Here is a 20,343-nt window from a genome sequence, read left to right as displayed (position 1 = left end):
TTCTCAAAATGCTCGTCCCGAGCCTCCGGCCCACCACAGTCAAATTCATATACGAGTAGATCGCGCGCCTTCCGCATTCTACATACGGACAGCACACTCACGTGTACTACAGGCACCGTGCGTGTGTCTGACTAGCAGACATTCCTCACCAGGTGACGCTGCTATCGCCTGGACGAGTTTATATCTATGGTCATAGATCAGTGTACTTTCCGACGCCTGCTAACAAAGCTAAACGCGAACAACACTAATGCACCCTGGTGGCTATTATACTGTAGCAGAGAACTGCACCTGGGATCATTAACATAGCCGCCTCTGTTGTGTACACGTATGAAGTTGCACTGACATCCGATCATTTATTCTCTGTGCTTTTTTTTTCTTTTTGTCAGGTGGTATACAACGACTCTTATCTTTACATCTGTAGAATGTCTATCAGTGACCACTCGGTCGTCGAAACCGGTAACCGAATTTTGCAATGCTAATTTTGTGATATCTGGCCAAAGAAAAGAAGTATCATATCCTGTCACCAGAAGCAGCTATGAAGACAGAAGTATGAAACTCTCAAATGTTTTCAAGTAAGATCTCAGTAATCTTGTTAAAATCTCGCACGACATTTTGATTACAGCACAGATAGTATGATAAAAAAATACTGTATAAACGGATAATTCTGACTCCACGTTTTAACAGTTATTCGTATACATAATTATTGTGGTTTCAAGAACAACCGAACACTCAGTAGAGTTCATGCAGATTTGCTTTGACATGTCTTACGGGTCCCATCATCCAAGGTAACTAAGGAATATGAGTCTTAACTTTGGGGGAGTAAATCTCATCCTTCTGCGTGCAAACAGAAATAAATGTTTGGTAAACGCTCATGAACAATACTCATGAATCGAAACTGTCGAAAATAGGAACCTATACACATCGGTACGGTAGATGATCGTTTTGTAAATTGCCCCATCACCACGAATTCCTTATGAGTCTTTTAGGCAAAAATTACAGATCGGTAACCCTCGTATTCGTTGGTTGAAAGATGCTAGAGTATACTCCAGGCCGTGACATGTTGATTTTGAAAAATTCAGATGATAGACCTCTCGCTCTTCTTTCAAGTACGATTCTTTGGGAACAGTAGACGTAGGCGAACAGACAGATTACGCCTTCCTAATTTACTACACTGTTGACTGCTAACCAATTGACGACCATGCAGAATATACTCAAGAACATGTGAGTGGCTCGTCTGAGTGAGAATGACATCTGGATTGGCACCAGGACCCGCTATATCTCGCTATATGTACCTGCTAAACCAGAACTCATCAATAATATTTGGGAGATTCTTTGGGAATGTTTTCTGAGCAGTTTTATATAAGGAACCTGTGCCTTCCGGAAGTTCGTTACAAATCACGTAACTACGATTCATTCGGTGGCTTACCCAAGTCAACATTGTTACTGGAAAAAGAACACAAACAACATTGAAAAAGTCTGAAATATGTAGTCATTAAAAAGTACAACACAAAACACAGAATAATGCAACAGGCAGGGCCGGATCGACAACACTTATCACACTCCCGTCAAACAGGAGGGGCCTTATCTTGGAGTCCTGATAAGACCTTTAATGACGTAAATATAATGATCGTGGCGGTGAGTCGTTTTTCTCTTAAGTACGTCATAGGAATTCCTCTGTAACAGAAATAAATTTCTGAATCTTAATCCTCTGCTAAATATTAAAAGCAAAAGCAATTCATTTCTATTTAATGTAATTGCCGAGAACTTTTAAAGCTTTTACTGAGTGCAGTAAGAAGTAGATTATTGTATTTTTCCAACTTCAAAAAATATGTGCTACCTATTAAACTGAGTGGAAAGAATGAAAGTGCAAAATTCCTATAACTTTTTTAGTTTAGTACTGGAATTTTTAATCCGTAATTTACAAATTTCTTCACTTTGCATAGGCAAAACTGCGGCAGAATTGCAAAAATATAAGTTTATATTGATGTGTTACACTTACGGCAATGTTTGACAGTGTATATCAGATATCAATTAAACTCACTAGGTACCGACAACAAATCTCGTCTACGAAAGCGCCGAGGTGTGGTTGCTCATCAGTAAACCTATCCATACTGCTGTGCGGCAGAGTTAACGTACAACTAAAACTGCCGGCAAAATAGACCCGAGACAGAACCGAGCGGTACAGAACATAAGCTGCATAGGTATCGTTGAGTGATAAAGGAAAGGGCAGTACCTGCGTTGTGCCAGTTAATAGCTCTCTGTTACTACACGGAGTTAATTGTTAACTCTGTGCTCGCTGTTCCCAGTTTCACTGGACGCTCAGCCTGAGGCTGTTGACGTAAGCCCATTCCCAGTAATTATTAATACTGATATCGCTTCTCGCTGTTACGTTTATTCGTCGTATGGAGTACAAAGGTTCGTTCCATTAGCCTGGGTGAAGCGATAATAAACGAGTTCTTTCCAATTATTCAGAATTTTGAGGCCGTACGAATCGTGTGTAAATATTTGTGGAGAAAATTGCAATTGAAACAAAATCAGAGTTCATTACATAATAACAGAATTCGCCGTCCCATTTCATCGCACATACACGATATACAGCCGCTGTTGTGTCAGACTGACGCTCACTCGGAAACCAAAATACGCCGTTATTGGCAACTGCCAGTTATGGAGACATACCGAGCGACGTCTCGGCTACATCACTGTCAATTAGGTACCTTGCTTTTATACATGCTTCTTGGTTATCCGTCCCTTTTATGCACTGAAAACTTAACTGTACGGTAATTAGCGCCACCGATATCGCACTCCCTTTTTTGAAACGAGTAAAACAAATTACACTACTGGCTGCAATTACAAGCGTCAAGGACGTGGTAGGGAACTAGCCATTGAGATGGGACTGTGAGAGGGTTTTAGTGTCTCCCAAATCTATCAGTAGATTCCACAGGGAGTAAAAGAAACCAAGGAGAAATTTGGAAAGGGTGTTAAATTTTATGGAGAACAGCATTTTATGGAGAGACATTAACCCTTGATTTGGAACACACCGAAATATTAAGAAGAAAAAGTATTAATCCACTTAAACTAGATGTATGTGCTCACGTGACAATTTTACATACATTGTTACCTATAAGTACCATGGCCGCAAGAGGTGCATGGGTTCTACAATAAAATTGCTACAGCGTCGCTCGTGTGGTTGCATTTTGAACTGTTACATGTGAAATGTCTTTAAACATTCATTTTGGCTACAAAACACAGAATAATTCCACATTTTGTGCATTTTAAAGTCAACCATTCCTTGGGGCAAAGTCTACATCTCTGCTTTTGGTTCATACTCTGGCCAGGGACAAAAATTGTCATATTGAGTTTCATTCACCGGCAAAATGGCTCACACATAGTTTTTCTTTTGCTATTGTTGTCCATCCAATGCTCAAAGTCAACCTTCCTCTTCCCAGAAAACATAAGTCCATTTGCAGTATCCCAGGCAGGAATTCACTAACACATTTGTATAACGACTCACACTCAAGACTTCCTCTTCCCATTTATAAGCAGTTTTCGTTGCACAATTAAAAAAAAATTAAAAAAAGAAAAAAAAGGAAACAGGACCACAACATCCGATCAAACTGGTACACCGGGGTAACTGTTGCTCACATAACCTTGTAACATGTTTGCTCACGATGCCTACTGTTCAGAAACTTCTCACCAGAGACAACAGAATATCGCTGTATAGGAGAGCGTAAACGTTACTTGCAGGCACCTTACCAATCCAAGGACGCAACTTGAAACATGTTACAGAACACGGTCTGCCATTTTCGTGTTGCTTGAGAGCAATGTTGCCAAGTAAAGGGTTTAGGTTTGCCGACGACTCGTAATTCCATCAGAGACGGCAGAATACTAGGAAGATCAAATGATTGGAATAAACAGTCTCTCAAAAATAGATGATAAAATTAACATCAACCAAAATTGAATTCCGGGTAACGGTGAGAGGTAACACACCACTCAGTCACTTTAACAAGTTTGCCAGTCAGGTTAACGTTCATGTTTTAGATCTCGGTGTTCCCCAGTACTAGGTTTGGTATATATGGTTTAGGACTTTTTTACACGAGGAAATCGTGGGAAGAGTGTTTTTATACCCGCATGTGTACCTTGTACAGAACTTTTACCCGATAGGTTGCAGTGGAGGCGATCGACAACAGGGAGAGAGATGAATTGGGGGAAATATATGTGGAGTGAAGAGACCCGGCTGTGAGAGTAATTCCGGGAAACAGCGCTCCCTGCAGAGAGACTTCCGGCCGAAGCTCTTTCCTCCTTCTTGTCTAAGGGTCGGACAGAAGGACATCAGTTCTGGAACATCTTACTTAGGCCAAGTGGCAGTGTGTTGTGGAGGTAACCAGTTGGCACAAAGTGCCAGGAGAAAGCCATTTAAGAGAGATTGCTGTGAAAATGGTCGGAAGGTCATAAAACTCCGTGCATTCTTACTTTAGAAGCTGGAGCAATACGGATAGAATGGCTGGTGTGCGTGCTTAGTGGAATCAAGAATGCAACCCCCTTGAGGCCAGGAAGTCGCCAGGTTATCTTGGCGAGTGGCAAAAACATATTTCACAGGCACGGCTATCTGGGAAGCTCAACAGCTTTCTTTCAGATATTGGAAATGGTCAATCCGGTACGACTAGATCTCTCCGTAAATGACAGACTGTGGTCCCATCAAGGTAGATGGTTTTTTTTTGCCAGAACATGGGCATGCTTACCATGAGAACGACACCTTCCCAATCTAAAATATTTTTTTTTTCAGACAAGAGAGATTTGGAGTTACTGATTGGCTCCTCTCATAGAACGCACACTGGAGGCTTGCTCCCCCAGCGTGGAAACCCTGATGCTGTGTCTGGACTGACTAGCAGATCAACAGAACAGTCAAGAAGAGATTCAATGACTAGAGGATAGTTCGACTGGTTTGTGAAATGTCGGGATAGTTTAGATTTTGCTAATTCGGCGTCTATATCGAGACTTGGAAGAAAGTGGTTGTGATTCTTTGCCTTCTTCGTCTTCTGGTCCTATCGTGGTGGAGAACTTCAGGTCCTTCCCTAATGGATGGGGTTTGTGGCCTGTTTCTTGTGGTGGACTAAGAGCAGGTGGCAGTTTCCAACTGTACCGACAGCAGAACTGCATATCATCGAAGACATGCTGTGTATCACGAGGATGAACTTATTCTTACTGAGTCGGCCGTCTGACATTTGACAATCAAGCATGAACTGTCGTGCCTGTGGGTCGCATTGGTCTGGTCAGACCAGCGAACAGGTGCACCTCACACTGAAATCTGCCTTGATTTCAGGGCTCCGAGAGGGAAGTTTCCCGCGTTCTGGTAAGCAGAGCCCCAGGACGCATAGTTTCAAGATTTTCGTAGAACCGTCAGAACATTACAGCTCTTGCAGCACACCGCTCCTCGCTTGCAGTCCGCCGTTTTCTGCTGCTGCCTGAATCAAGGTGAAAGGGTAAAGGATTGCTGCACCGGCGTAGGGTTGTTAAAGGATATTCACAGTTCATTTCTAAGGTGAACCATAGTTCGTGGCATACGTGGTCTTGCTTTGCCAATCAAACACTATTCCTTTCCTGATTTCTATTTGTCATTTTTCTGTAAGATTTATCCGCTAGTTGTAGTTACAGAAGGATTAGTAAGACCTGTCGTTATTATGTAAACTTAAGTAAGCCACTATTGTCATTCACAATCGCTAAGCTGTTCACTGTTTTTATTTTATTATGGTAGTACATGGATACAGCAGGAATTTAAGGTTCAACCTTATTAAATTAATTAATTAGATTATTAATTTGAGTTCTGAAAGTGACGACAGGCGTAGGCAACGGAAGTACCATGAGTAAATTCACTAATAAGTATATAAAAATTAGGGGGTGTTCATGATCTGAAGGTTATTGAGAAGATGATACATTTCTTTACACAAAAATAACTATATTTAACATTGAGCCGTGGTATAAAATTGCTGTTTTTGAAGAGCACGCCGCAGCGCGTAGTGTGAAGGAGTCGCCCTCCGTTTCTGGCGGTGGCGCCGCTGTGGCTATCGCAGCTTTGGTGTCTCCCTCTGGTGGGTAAGGGGGAAGGTTGCCTGTTCACGTGCATTTAAGGGGCGCTATGAGCTCGCTAGGTGGGTGTCTGGTCAGTTGGTCAGCCGGGTCAGTGTGGGGCAGTCAGTGTCTGTCTGTCATCCGGAGTGCTAGTATGTGTTAGGCCGCCAGTCTGCTCGAGTTTGTTCAGGCGATGGTCATTGGCGGTTGGATCGATCGGTTGGTCGGTCGCGCACTGAGACACAAGATGACTTGTCCGTCTTGAGCGTCGGCGCATGTGAGGTCGCCACGTCAGCGAGGGGTAGTGGCTTTGCGGCCGACACGAGAGCAACAGGAGCCAACCCACGACATCGGTCTGGCCGGTGCGAGCTGCGACGCCGTGAGACGGGAGATCGGCGCGCCTTCCTGCGTCTGTTGAAGCGGCTGGCAGCGGACGGTTCGGGAGAGCGTTTTGGGGGTGCTGCGCCATGTCTTCGCTAGACATTGCAGTTTATTAGAAGTTAAGTGATTCGTGATATGTTGTTTCATTTACTTGTTAAATTCTGCTTGTTTTCTTGGTCAGTCTCTCGTCCCCAGCTTGGTCGTCTGTCTCCCGTCCGCATTGGTTAGACAGTTATTGTCTGTCTGTCGGTCTGCCGTACGTTAATAGCTCCCTCTGTCATGATTGTCGGATTCGGTGTTAACGAATTTATTGCTTGAAGTGTGATGGCCGAATTCCTGAAATATGTTTTAAATTTGCCTGTCATCTTGAGAGGCGGTATATGTGTAATGTTGAGCATGTTTAGCTAACCTTGTTTATATTATGTAAGACTGCATTTCATGGGTTTTTATTTAAATGGTTATTTTAGTATATAAAGTTACCACCCTTCCACCGTAAGAGTTTCTTTTTAAAATCAAGTTGCACCTTCGGTGTCAAGTTAATCTTTTAATGTTAGTGTTTTGTACCATGTCCATCCCTCCTACGGGGTGCATAGTTTATGTGCTTGTGTGGGTTGTTAAAATTTTTAGTTTAAAGTAATCTGGTGTGTTGCTGGTTTGCACCAGTGTAGTCTTTCAGAGGTTGTTGTGAGCGGTCGTGACTACGGCCGTGTCAAAAGCGGAGCGGCAAGGTTCTCAGCCCGAAAGCTCATACTGTCAAAAATTTGTTCTTTGTGCATCTGAATAAATTATAACTTGATATTTAGAGGGTGCTTTCTGTATCTAAAAAAAAATAAAAAAATAAAAAAGGATTTTTAGGAATAAAATTTCCATTTGTTGAAAGAAATGTGATGTGTTTTCATCAGTTACCCACTGGCAACTACTTCCACGCTCACATAGTGTGATTAAATGTGTTAATGTTCTTGATGAATCGGTAGTAAATAAAGTAAATTCTTAAGAAAAAGTTGTGAAAGTAAATTCACGGTTCTAACATTATTCAGGCACATATTCATGATTAAAGCAAGCGACGGCTTGTGATGGAATGTGAACGAATTAAATTATGTGATCGTGACTAAATTAAATTAGAAAATCAAGCACGAAAAGTAATAGATACCTGTTGTTATCTTGACAGGAAAAAAGTTTAATTTGGCCAACGTAAAGATGACATAAAACACAGATTAGCAGTAGCAAGTAAGACGCTTCTGAGATAGAGAAGGTTATTACAATGGAATATACACTGATTATGACTACCGACCTACTACCTATCTAAACCCATCCATGCAATAGCAGTGTCATGACTGTCAGTAAGACACAATGCTTTCGATCTCAGTGAGGGTACTGTCCGCGTGCCGAATGGGGAAGGTGTGCGATCTGTCTGACAGGGGCAGACTGTGATGGCCCGGAGACTGTCGACGACCATTTCGGAAACTGAATGACTTGTCGGGTGTTCGAGCACTGCTGTGGTTTCGATTCCCAACAGATTTAAATTTTTAAAGAAACTTCCACATTCTACGTGCATTTCTGCGAAGCGTAAGACCATATAGACGGTAAAACATTTAATTTGTAATGTTTATTTTTTAATTTAAAAAGATTTCATAAACTGTATACTGTAATAGATCGGTAATTCAGGAATTATACAGGGTGATTCAAAAAGAATACCACAACTTTAAAAATGTGTATTTAATGAAAGAAACATAATATAACCTTCTGTTATACACCATTACAAAGAGTATTTAAAAAGGTTTTTTTTTCACTCAAAAACAAGTTCAGAGATGTTCAATATAGCCCCCTCCAGACACTCGAGCAATATCAACCCGATACTCCAACTCGTTCCACACTCTCTGTAGCATATCAGGCGTAACAGTTTGGATAGCTGCTGTTATTTCTCGTTTCAAATCATCAATGGTGGCTGGGAGAGGTGGCCAAAACACCATATCCTTAACATACCCCCCATAAGAAAAAATCGCAGTGGGTAAGATCAGGGCTTCTTGGAGGCCAGTGATGAAGTGCTCTGTCACGGGCTGCATGGCGGCCGATCCATCGCCTCGGGTAGTTGCCGTTCAGATAGTTACGGACAGATAAGTGCCAATGTGGTGGCGCTCCATCCTGCTGAAATATGAATTGTTGTGCTTCTTGTTCGAGCTGAGGGAACAGCCAATTCTCTAACATCTCCAGATACTGTAGTCCAGTTACTGCTTGCTGGATGCGTGCTACATTTTCATCACTCGTTCTCGGCCGTCCAGAACTTTTCCCTTTGCACAAACACCCATTCTCTGTAAACTGTTTATACCAACGTTTAATACACCACCTATCAGGAGGTTTAACACCATACTTCGTTCGAAATGCACGCTGAACAACTGTCGTCGATTCACTTCTGCCGTACTCAATAACACAAAAAGCTTTCTGTTGAGCGGTCGCCATCTTAGCATCAACTGACGCTGACGCCTAGTCAACAGCGCCTCAAGCGAACAAATGTACAACTAAATGAAACTTTATAGCTCCCTTAATTCGCCGACAGATAGTGCTTAGCTCTGCCTTTTGTCGTTGCAGAGTTTTAAATTCCTAAAGTTGTGGTATTCTTTTTGAATCACCCTGTATTTGCAACGAAAGTTGGATTTTGTGTGTGATATTTTACTAGAAATAAGATGTGTTTTTTGGTACAAATGACAGATATCTATCATTTAGCATATATGGGTGGATTTTATGTGTAAACGACGTAGGGGAGACTTGTACAGTATTGGACACTGCCCACTGTCGGACAGAGCGTGTTTCTCGGAAACTCCGATAGATGGCAGGCAGAGGCATTCCTGTGCGCGAAGCTCTTTGTCACTGAACGTCACAATAGGGTTTCACCAATTTTGCACCAGTGTTGTCCGAGCAGTGAGTGGGAGATGTGTTTGGTTCGAGTGGCGGCTTCCCGTTGTAAGGTTTCATCCTATATTAAACGAGACTAGGTGTGCAGCTACTTTTTGTGATAATACCACTTGCGTTGTGAACAGATGTAGGTAACTGAATTTCGGTTTAAAATGTTAATTCACGATGATACATTTATATTCTTCCCCATCCCATTCACCCGTTACTGGACAGACATCACTTGCTTAGGACGGGACACCTAAACTACAGTATTAGTATGACTGTAAAGCGCACTGATACCGTTTTTCCCGTTCGAGGCACATTTCACACTATGGGTAAAGAGAAAAAAAGGGGACTTTGGTCGGAGGATAAGATGAAGATTGCTATTGAGCAACTCCTATGTGACAAAACGGAAGTAAAACAGGCTTACATTCATTTTTCTGTCCCAAGAAGCACTTTGGCACATAGAGCAAAGCTTTTTTAAAAGACGTGGTGATGTTGAAACGAGCCGGCCGCTGGGGCTGAGCGGTTCTAAGCGCTTCAGTCCGGAACCGCGCTGTTGCTACGGTCGCAGGTTCGAATCCTGACTCGGGCATGAATGTGTGTAATATCCTTAGGTTAGTTAGGTTTAAGTAGTTCTAAGTTCTATTGGACTGATTACCTCACATGTTGAGTCCCATAGTGCTCAGAGCCATTTGAACCATTTTTGTAACGAAGCCCCAGACTAGTCATTTAAAGCACACCTTTTCAGAAGAATTAGAACCCAGCTTAGCTTAGCATTTGGTAGACCTAGATAAGAATTATTAAGATTTGTATCTGAAATGGGTGAACACCTTAAAATTCCGCGCTAATTCAATAAAGAAAAAAGACAACAGGTGATAAATTTTACCATAATTTTATACGCCGCCATCCTAAAATCTCTCTGCGAAAACATCAATCAACGTGTATCCAATGGTCTGTCGGTTTCAACAAAGAACAAGTTGACTTGGCAAGGATGAGGCAAAGTTAACAAAATATCACTCAGAAATCTTCAGCTTTGACGAAACTGTGTCAGTGGTTCATGAATATTATACAATGATTTTTTCCAGAAAGGCGAAAAACAAGTTACTAAAAGAGGAACAAGTGTGACTGTGTTGCTAATATTCAACAATAAACATTATGTGTTCCTACCCATTTTATCTGTATCAGGAAGAACGAAAATGGCTGAGGAGCTAAAGAAAAATGCACTAGAGGAGAATACCTTTGTTTGTGAACAAAGTGGGTGCAGCACTTAAAATTCATTTTTGCTTCGCCTAAAGATGTTCGTTGCCAGTGTGAACCTAACAAAGGAAAGTTCTGCCCTCATAATGTTAGATGGTTACAGCTCACACAAGGAACTTCAAGTGATTGTGTACGCAAGAAACAAAAATGTGCACATGATAAGCATTCCTTCTCATACTATCCACAGACTTGAGCCAGTGGACTGTGCGGTAATGAGAGACCTCAAAGCAGCTTGCAATGAATCCTGTGCTAGATGTAGGCACCAGATATAGCCCTCTTGAGACTGGTTTCAAGGCTATTTGCAGGATGGACCTTGCAACTTCTTGGCTTTCGTCCATTGGGCTCTACCCATTAAAGAAGATTTAGAATTCCTAGCCGCAAGTCATTTCTCTAAAGAACATCCACACTTCTATCACGTCCGATGGTTTTGGTGCCTAACTGCTTCTTCAGAAGAACGAGCAGCTGTAGTTGCAACTCCTTCTGCGCCAGCTACTGATGCAATGCCGTCGTGCTCTGCAGATACCGCCTTGCCCCGATTTGCGTCAACTAGTCTTTGCGTGGTAGATTCTGCTCTTGTTTCTCCTCCGAGCACTTCTAGGTGTTTCGATGGATATGGATGCTGCATTTCTACCTTATTCCAAACAGTCACAGATAAAATTTCTCCATTGTCAGACAAAACGAGAAAGAAAATTGTCAGTAGAAAGAAAAGAAGTGGAAAAGTGAAATGTTAACTGACAGCCCCTCTAATGGAGAAGAAATTTTAAAAAAGCTGAAGAGAAGCTTGCAAAAGCAGCCTTAAGACAAAGGAAAACGGAAAAACAGGCTCAAAAGGGTGATAGAAAAATAAACAAAAAAAAGTGAAAATAAATCGAAACATTCATTCCCGGACAAATATTCCACAGAACAGAAGTTCTAAAATTGACAGTAATGAAGAAGAAAGCACTAAAGAGTGTATTATTTGCAGGTAATCAACAAATGAAGATTGGGTTCAGTGCACATCACAGGAAGGGTGCGCCCATGTGGCTTGCACAGACCAAGAAAATCCCGTTTTCTATAAGTGTGACATCTCCCAGGCATAAACAATACCAATTTATCTTTCTTACGGTCTGTTTGTTCAGACTGACTTATAAATGAATGAAAAGTATCATTTTTAGCCAAAAAATGAATAAATACAGTCGCAATTAATGGCTTTGTGACATTTCCGATACTGGGCAATAGTTTTTCACCACATTTATTTTTGAACAGTTCTTTATTTGTTTATTTGATGCGTTGAAGTATTTTATTTTGAAAAATTACTTCTTTTTGTGATAAATAAAGACTGAAATTTAAGGTTGTTTTATCTCCATTTCCAATTTCTCTTTCAAACATTTTCGCTCAAGTCTCACCTAGATTTTCGAACTGAATGTGAAAAAAAAAAATTACCGAAACGAGACTGAATCCAGCGTTTTTCGAGAACTACCGATATATTTTTCGTCTTTATGTATTTCTCACGAAATGTAAATCCTGGTAGAACATGCACCCTTGTTAAAAAAAAATTAAATACACTTGGAAACGAACCCATATCATTCGCGTGGCACGCGAGAACCACCAAATGCCGAAGTTGGTGATGGCAATACAGCAGCTCATTAATCCACACGCTGCTGGTGCATCAACTTCTCTACAACAGCCAGCCATGCCCATGGCACCACTTCTGTGCATTCCACCATTGAGAGTTTTCAGTGAACAACAAGAGGAATGGAACGTGTAATATACTCAGTTCGCTGTCGTTGTGCTATACATCAAGTATAAACTTCCTTATTTCTTGTCGACGTCCAACACAGGATTTTATGGCGTCGCTCATAGGTTATTGCCGACCAGCAGGCCAGAGATGGTAGTTTTTGAAGATTTAGTTTTCGCCCCAATAAGTTTTACGAGGACCAGGTACGGGTTGCTGCAGCTCGCTACGAGTTCTTTTAATTTCGGAAAAATCCGGAACAGCATACTGTCAGTGGGTCAGTGAGTTTCACAGGGCAGTGGCGTTTCCAATGTACCGAGTGACATTTATTGAACTACATGAAATGAAATAGTCATAATTCTGAGCGGTTTGCATTAGAACGTTCAAACTGCACATTTGGCCGAGGGGCATTATGGGAATTAGAGTGTGTATATGGTTTGGTTTAACGACGAAGCCCACTTTCATTTGGATGGGTTTGTCAATAAGCAAAACGGGTGCATTTGGATGACTGAGACTCGGCATTTCGCGATCCAGAAGTCTATCTACCCTCAACGGGTGACTGTGTAATGTGCAACGCCCAGTCACGGAATAATCGGTGTGATATTCCTTTATGGCACGGTACGTGAATGTTTTGGAAGATGATGTCATTCCCATTATTCAAAGTGACCCTGACTGCGACAAGATGTGGTCATGCAAGATGGAGCTCGACCCCATCGAAGCAGGAGAGTGTTTGATGTCGTGGAGGAGCACTTTGGGGACCGTATTTTGGCTCTGGAGTACCCAGAGGCCACTGGCATGTGCCTCGATTGGCTGCCACATTCTCTGGATCTCAACACATGCGACTTCTTTCTTGGGGCTATATTAAAGACAAGGTGTACAGCATAAATCATTGCCAAGACGAAAACAACCATTCAGGAGGTCATCGACAGCATCGATGTTCCGACACTTCAGCGGATCATGTAGAACAGGGCTTCACAACATATGTGCTCGCGGAGCAAGCTGTGAGCAGCCAGGCGCGAGCACGGAGCAGCGCGAGCACGCTACCCCCACTACAGGACCAGGGTGTAGAGTGGGGAGAGTCGCGTGGGGCACACAACAGCTGCCGCCAGTCAATGTAAATCCGCGGCCACCTGCAGGGATATCACTCACGAATTATTACTGCGACAAATGAAACAAATGAAGTAGAATGTACACGTGCCAAATAATTTTATTAGCTTAGTGTATGCCTCTACCATCTGTAGACACTGAAACTAAATAATTCCACGACAATCCTATATTTTCAACACTTTCTTCAACACTACTTAAAATATCACCTCCGGTTGTAGTGTTCTACATGGCTACTACATCGAGGAGCTCCTCCCTCACCTGAAGATCTCTGTTAACACCTCTAATAAATATGGCAAGCTGCGCTGTTCCAGTGATATCAACACTTTCGTCCAGAGCTAGAGAATACGCCATAAAATCTTTACAGATATTTGCAAGCTGGCTCTGGACGTCGTCTGCCATGTCCTGTATGCGACGCATAATGGTCATGTTAGATAATGGCACAATCCGAAATCGCTCAACTTGAGATGGACACAAATGTTCCGCTGCAACTACCAAACATTCTTTTATTAAATCGCCATCAGTTAAGGGGCGCAGGGATTTTGCTAAAAGCAAAGCAATTTTGTAACCCACTCTGAGAGCTGCCTCAGTTGATTTTTCTTCGTCGTCCAGATCTTCTTCGGATAGCTTCCTTTTCAGTTTAAAAACTTCCTGTGCAGGATCTGGTCAATCACATTTCCCACGTCCGTAGTCTTTCACGTGGTACGACATATAATGTCGCTGCAAATTAAATTTCGTAAAAGAATTCAGCGTTTTGTGACATACTAAACATTTTGCAACACCATCTTTTTCAGTAAACAGATACAATTCCTCCCAATGGGGGTTGAACTGCGAAAGCATGGTTGGGGTTACACAACAGCGACTTCACAAGATTCTTAACCAGCGAAGTGACTGTTAAGAGCTGATCGTAGTACTTTATACGTTACACAGTCGGCGCGAATTCAATAGGCGCGCTGCGGCCCTATTCAAACGTGCGCGCGCATTTCCCCTCCGTCCCCTCCCTCCCTGCTCCGCGACCTTGCGGGTGCTCGCGAGCACGTGCCTGAGCAGACGCGAGTACTCGCGCTCAAAACCGGCCAGTTGTTAAGCCCTGATGTAGAATTTCGCTATTCGTCTGCGCCACATTATCGTCGATGATGGCAGGCATAGCGAAAATGTCATAACCTAGATCCGAATATCTGTAGTTATGTTTAGACGTTCAATAAAGTGTGTGCACACCGTAGTTTGCAACTAATTTACGTTTTTTTTCATATAGTTCAGTAATTGTCACCCTGCAGCAGTCGACAGTTCTGTAGTGACGCTATGATGCACGATGCAATTAAGTACAGTGTGCCTGACAGTAGGGATAGTTTGCAGATTCTTAAATATTCAGAGTCTACTTTGAATCAAGTGTTACAAATTATTGAACATCAGAACTCATGTGATAGTAATGTGAAGAACTTTGAGGTACCTCCCATTTGTAGTGTAACGCACAGTGACAAACAGGTGTGGCCTTGCGACCGACCACTGCTCACAAGCAGGTCACCACACTGTGGCCAGAGTAAACGAGTATCAGCGCGGGTGTCTCCTATGAAACCACGTCCCCATTGCTTTCCTACACGTAAAAGACAAATCTGCCCTTCGCAGAACGTGACTTGCTGTGCTTCTGGAAAAACAGTTCATGTACAGTCTGTGTGCTTGCAACAGGAAATGTACTGTACCCACATTAGATCTCGTAAGCCCGGAGCACCTCCTGAGTCAGTGAACGTAGTTCATTGTGAGCCTGCTACTGGTACTAGTAATGACCACATTCAGGAAGTGCCTTCACCCCGCCGAGGTACTGTCTAACGACAGTCAAACAAACTGGTCGTGAACTTAGCGGTTGCCGGATGCTGTGTGCGACTTGAGTAGATAATGGTGTTACTGTTGCGCTGCTTAATCGTTCCATTTACAGGGTGTTTCAAAAATGACCGGTATATTTGAAATGGCAATAAAAACTAAACGAGCAGCGATAGAAATACACCGTTTGTTGCAATATGCTTGGGACAACAGTACATTTTCAGGCGGACAAACTTTCGAAATTACAGTAGTTACAATTTTCAACAACAGATGGCGCTGCAAGTGATGTGAAATATATAGACGACAACGCAGTCTGTGGGTGCGCCATTCTGTACGTCGTCTTTCTGCTGTAAGCGTGTGCTGTTCACAACGTGCAAGTGTCCTGTGGACAACATCGTTTATTCCTTAGAACAGAGGATTTTTCTGGTGTTGGAATTCCACCGCCTAGAACACAGTGTTGTTGCAACAAGAAGAAGTTTTCAACGGAGGTTTAATGTAACCAAAGGACCGACAAGCGATACAATAAAGGATCTGTTTGAAAAATTTCAACAGACTGGGAACGTGACGGATGAACGTGCTGGAAAGGTAGGGCGACCGCGTATGGCAACCACAGAGGGCAACGCGCAGCTAGTGCAGCAGGTGATCCAACAGCAGCCTCGGGTTTCCGTTCGCCGTGTTGCAGCTGCGGTCCAAATGACGCCAACGTCCACGTATCGTCTCATGCGCCAGAGTTTACACCTCTATCCACACAAAATTCAAACGCGGCAACCCCTCACTGCCGCTACCATTGCTGCACGAGAGACATTCGCTACCGATATAGTGCACAGGATTGATGACGGCGATATGCATATGGGAAGCATTTGGTTTACTGACGAAGCTTATTTTTACCTGGACGGCTTCGTCAATAAACAGAACTGGCGCATATGGGGAACCGAAAAGCCCCTTGTTGCAGTCCCATCGTCCCTGCATCCTCAAAAAGTACTGGTCTGGGCCGCCATTTCTTCCAAGGGAATCATTGGCCCATTTTTCAGGTCCGAAACGATTACTGCATCACGCTATCTGGACATTCTTCGTGAATTTGTGGCGGTACAAACTGCCTTAGACGACACTGCGAACACCTCGTGGTTTATGCAAGATGGTGCCCGGCCACATCGCACGGCCGACGTCTTTAATTTCCTGAATGAATATTTCGATGATCGTGTGACTGCTTTGGGCTATCCGAAACATACAGGAGGCGGCGTGGATTGGCCTCCCTATTCGCCAGACATGAACCCCTGTGACTTCTTTCTGTGGGGACACTTGAAAGACCAGGTGTACCGCCAGAATCCAGAAACAATTGAACAGCTGGAGCAGTACATCTCATCTGCATGTGAAGCCATTCCGCCAGACACGTTGTCAAAGGTTTCGGGTAATTTAATTAAGAGACTACGCCATATTATTGCTACGCATGGTGGATATGTGGAAAATATCGTACTATAGAGTTTCCCAGACCGCAGCGCCATCTGTTGTTGACAATTGTAACTACCGTAATTTCGAAAGGTTGTCTGCCTGAAAATGTACTGTTGTCCCAAGCATATTGCAACAAACGGTGTATTTCTATCGCTGCTCGTTTAGTTTTTATTGCCGTTTCAAATATACCGGTCATTTTTGAAACACCCTGTATGAACAGCTGGGTTCACCTCAGTTGACAAAAGCTTGCATGCAACTTGCTGCATACAACGGTGATGACGTTCCAGTGCTTGGTACATGTACTTTGTCTGTCACATTCCTGTCTCTCACCACAACAGAGACATTTACAATATTTTGTTCGCGAGACTGAGATAATATTTTTGTGTAGGATTCATTTGATTCGTTTCGTCCTCATATTCGGACTATGTACTTATGGTTTTGCATTCAACCCTAAAGGCAATGTTACTCAACTGATTGAGATGTTTCCTGGTTTACTTTTTCAATGATGTGGCAGTGCAAATAATTTTGTGGCGCACGTTACAATGAAGGACAACGTACAAACAAAGTTTTTTTCGGGCGAACCCCATCAAAAATGGCTCTGAGCACTATGGGACTTAACAGCTATGGTCATTAGTCCCCTAGACTTAGAACTACTTAAACCTAGCGAACCTAAGGACAGCACACTACACCCAGTCATCACGAGGCATCCCTGACCCCGCCGGGAATCGAACCCGGGAACCCGGGCGCGGGAAGCGAGAACGCTACCGCACGACCACGAGCTGCGGACGAACCCCATACTTCGGGCACTTAGAGACAACATTGCCAGTGAACTTAAAGAATGGCGGGACAATGATGTTATTGCTGCTATCCAGATTAGTCAATGGGCTTCTCTCTTAGTAATCTCACCAAAACCTTCTGGAAGACTTCTTCTTCATGTTGACTTTAAATTCACTGTGAATCCACAAACGATAATTGATACTTGTCTGTTGCCTTGCCCTCAGGATGTAATGGACAGAATCGATGCATGCCGCTGTTCTTCAAAAACTGACTTACGCCTTGCGCATTTGCAAATTCCACTAGCTGCGTGTTTGTGGTCAACACACATTTAGGGTTCTTCAACTTTTTCCCTTAGCCTTTGGCAGCGCTTCTGTGCCTGCTGTATTCCAACCCTACCTAAAACAGCTTACTGCAACTGTGGTGTCACCGCCAGACACCACACTTGCTAGGTGGTAGCCTTTAAATCGGCCGCGGTCCGCTAGTATACGGCGGACCCGCGTGTCGCCACTGTCAGTGATTGCAGACCGAGCGCCACCACACGGCAGATCTAGAGAGACGTACTGGCACTCGCCCCAGTTGTACAGCCGACGTTCATAGCAATGGTTCACTGAGAAATTACGCTCTCATTTGCCGAGACGATAGTTAGCATAGCCTTCAGCTACGTCATTTGCTACGACCTAGCAAGGCGCCATTACCAGTGTATATTGAAATGGAAATTATGTACAGTCAAGAGAGATGTACACCGATTGTGGATTAAAGTTAAGTATTCTACCAGTACCTCCTCTTTTGCTAGTCTTATTTCTCTGACCTGTTCCAGACCTCACGCCAGTCTGCGTGTAATTAAACGCGTGCATTTCGGCCTCCTCTAGCAACACGGTGTTGGCTCTTCTGCCAACACTACAGCAACATTTTCATTTTGTTCAAATTACTTGGATGATAGTGTGGTGTCAGGACGTGCACTGGAGTAACTATCAGAAACCTTCGTACGCTTTATCAGGCACTTTCAGTTTCAGGTTTGCAGTGTTGCCTGGACAAATGTGCCTTTTTTCAGACCAGAATTTAGTTCTTAGTCCATGTTCCTCGTAGCCACGGTCTTCGTCCTCTTCAGCCAAATTTTCTGGCCATCCGTGACATCCCTGCACAGCGGAACGTACGGAATTGCAGTCAGTTCGCGGGAAGTTGACGTGTTACATCCGGGTTACACCCAACGCAGCCCAGCTTCCTGCTCTGTTGGATAGTTTGCGCCGGAAGAATGTGCTTTTTTTTGGACCAAAGAGTGTAAGGATCCATTCCAGAAACTTAAAAAAATGCCTTGTTGAGTGACATATACCTTGTTCCTCTCGATCCCGCTAAAACTATGGCTTTGGCAGTAGACGTTTCTTCGTACGGAATCGGAGCTGTTCTCTCGCTCAGATTGGGTCCATAGGAGATGGTTCAAATGGCTCTAAGCACTATTTGACTTAACATCTGAGGTCATCAGTCCCCTAGAACTACTTAAACCTAACCAACCTAAGGACATCACACACATCCATGCCCGAGGCAGGATTCGAACCTGTGACCGTAGCGGTCGCGCGGTTCCAGACTCAAGCGCCTATAACCGCTCGACCGTAACGGCAGGCGCTCATAGGAGAGGCCGATTTATTTCGTTTCCACGTTATTGGCCAAGACTCAGTGTAACTATTCCATTATCGAGACGGAATAGCTCGTTATTATCTATGGCGTGACAGAGTTTCGCCATTACCTGTTTGGTCTTAAGTTTTACCTACTGACGAACCGTAAGCCACTTCAGTCCTTGTTTCATCCGTCCAAACCTGTTCCGCCGCGAGCGACTCAGAAGCTGCAACTTTGGGCTTTGTAATTGTCGCAGTATCAGTACGAAATATTGTACCGGGCCAGGTTGAAGCAAGGTAATGCTGACTTTCTTCTTTGTAATGGCCCGGACTCTGAATTCGATGCTACTGCCGCATCTCGTTGTCAGATCGATGCGCAGGACACTGAACTTTTACAGAGTTCTCCACTGACTGTGGGAAAATAGCACAGGCTACAGGAGCAGACTTTGGTTTGAACATTTTGTCGCGCTACATCCATGCTGCTTAGCCTCGTTCAGTGAAAAACATTCAGAATTCTTTTGTGCGCGCGATATTTTGCTCTTCGGCATAGCCTCTTCGTCGAGCACGGTATGATTTTATTGCAAAATAACTCTTATTCCCAAAGTGTTGCAAAAAGATCTGTTGCGATAGCTCCACCAAGGCCGTTGGGGAATTGTAGGCACAAAACAGTTAGCGCGTCGGCACTGTAATTGGACAGACATGGACTGCCACATTGAATAGATGACGTCACAGTGTCGAACTTGGGTCGCAAAGCTATCAGCCCAGCCGGAAACGTTTTCAGCTGAGCCAAAGTCTCACACTTGGAGGAAACGAGTGCACAATATATATAAATGACCTTGTGGATGACATCGGAAGTTCACTGAGGCTTTTTGCAGATGATGCTGTGGTGTATCGAGATGTTGTGACAATGGAAAATAGTACTGAAATGCAGGAGGATCTGCAGCGAATTGACGCATGGTGCAGGGAATGGCAATTGAATCTCAATGTAGACAAGTGTAATGTGCTGCGAATACATAGAAAAATAGATCCCTTATCATTTAGCTACAAAATAGCAGGTCAGCAACTGGAAGCAATTAATTCCATACGTTATCCGGGAGTACGCATTTAGAGTGATTTAAAATGGAATGATCATATAAAGTTGATCGTCGGCAAAACAGATGCCAGACTGAGATTCATTGGAAGAATCCTAAGGAAATGCAATGCGAAAACAAAGGAAGTAGGTAACAGTACGCTTGTTCGCCCAGTGCTTGAATACTGCTCACCTGTGTGGGATCC

This window comes from Schistocerca nitens, chromosome 6 (genome assembly GCF_023898315.1).
Source record: "Schistocerca nitens isolate TAMUIC-IGC-003100 chromosome 6, iqSchNite1.1, whole genome shotgun sequence".
NCBI lineage: Eukaryota > Metazoa > Arthropoda > Insecta > Orthoptera > Acrididae > Schistocerca > Schistocerca nitens.
The sequence above is the reverse complement of the archived record's forward strand: the minus strand, read 5'-3'. Positions refer to the sequence as shown.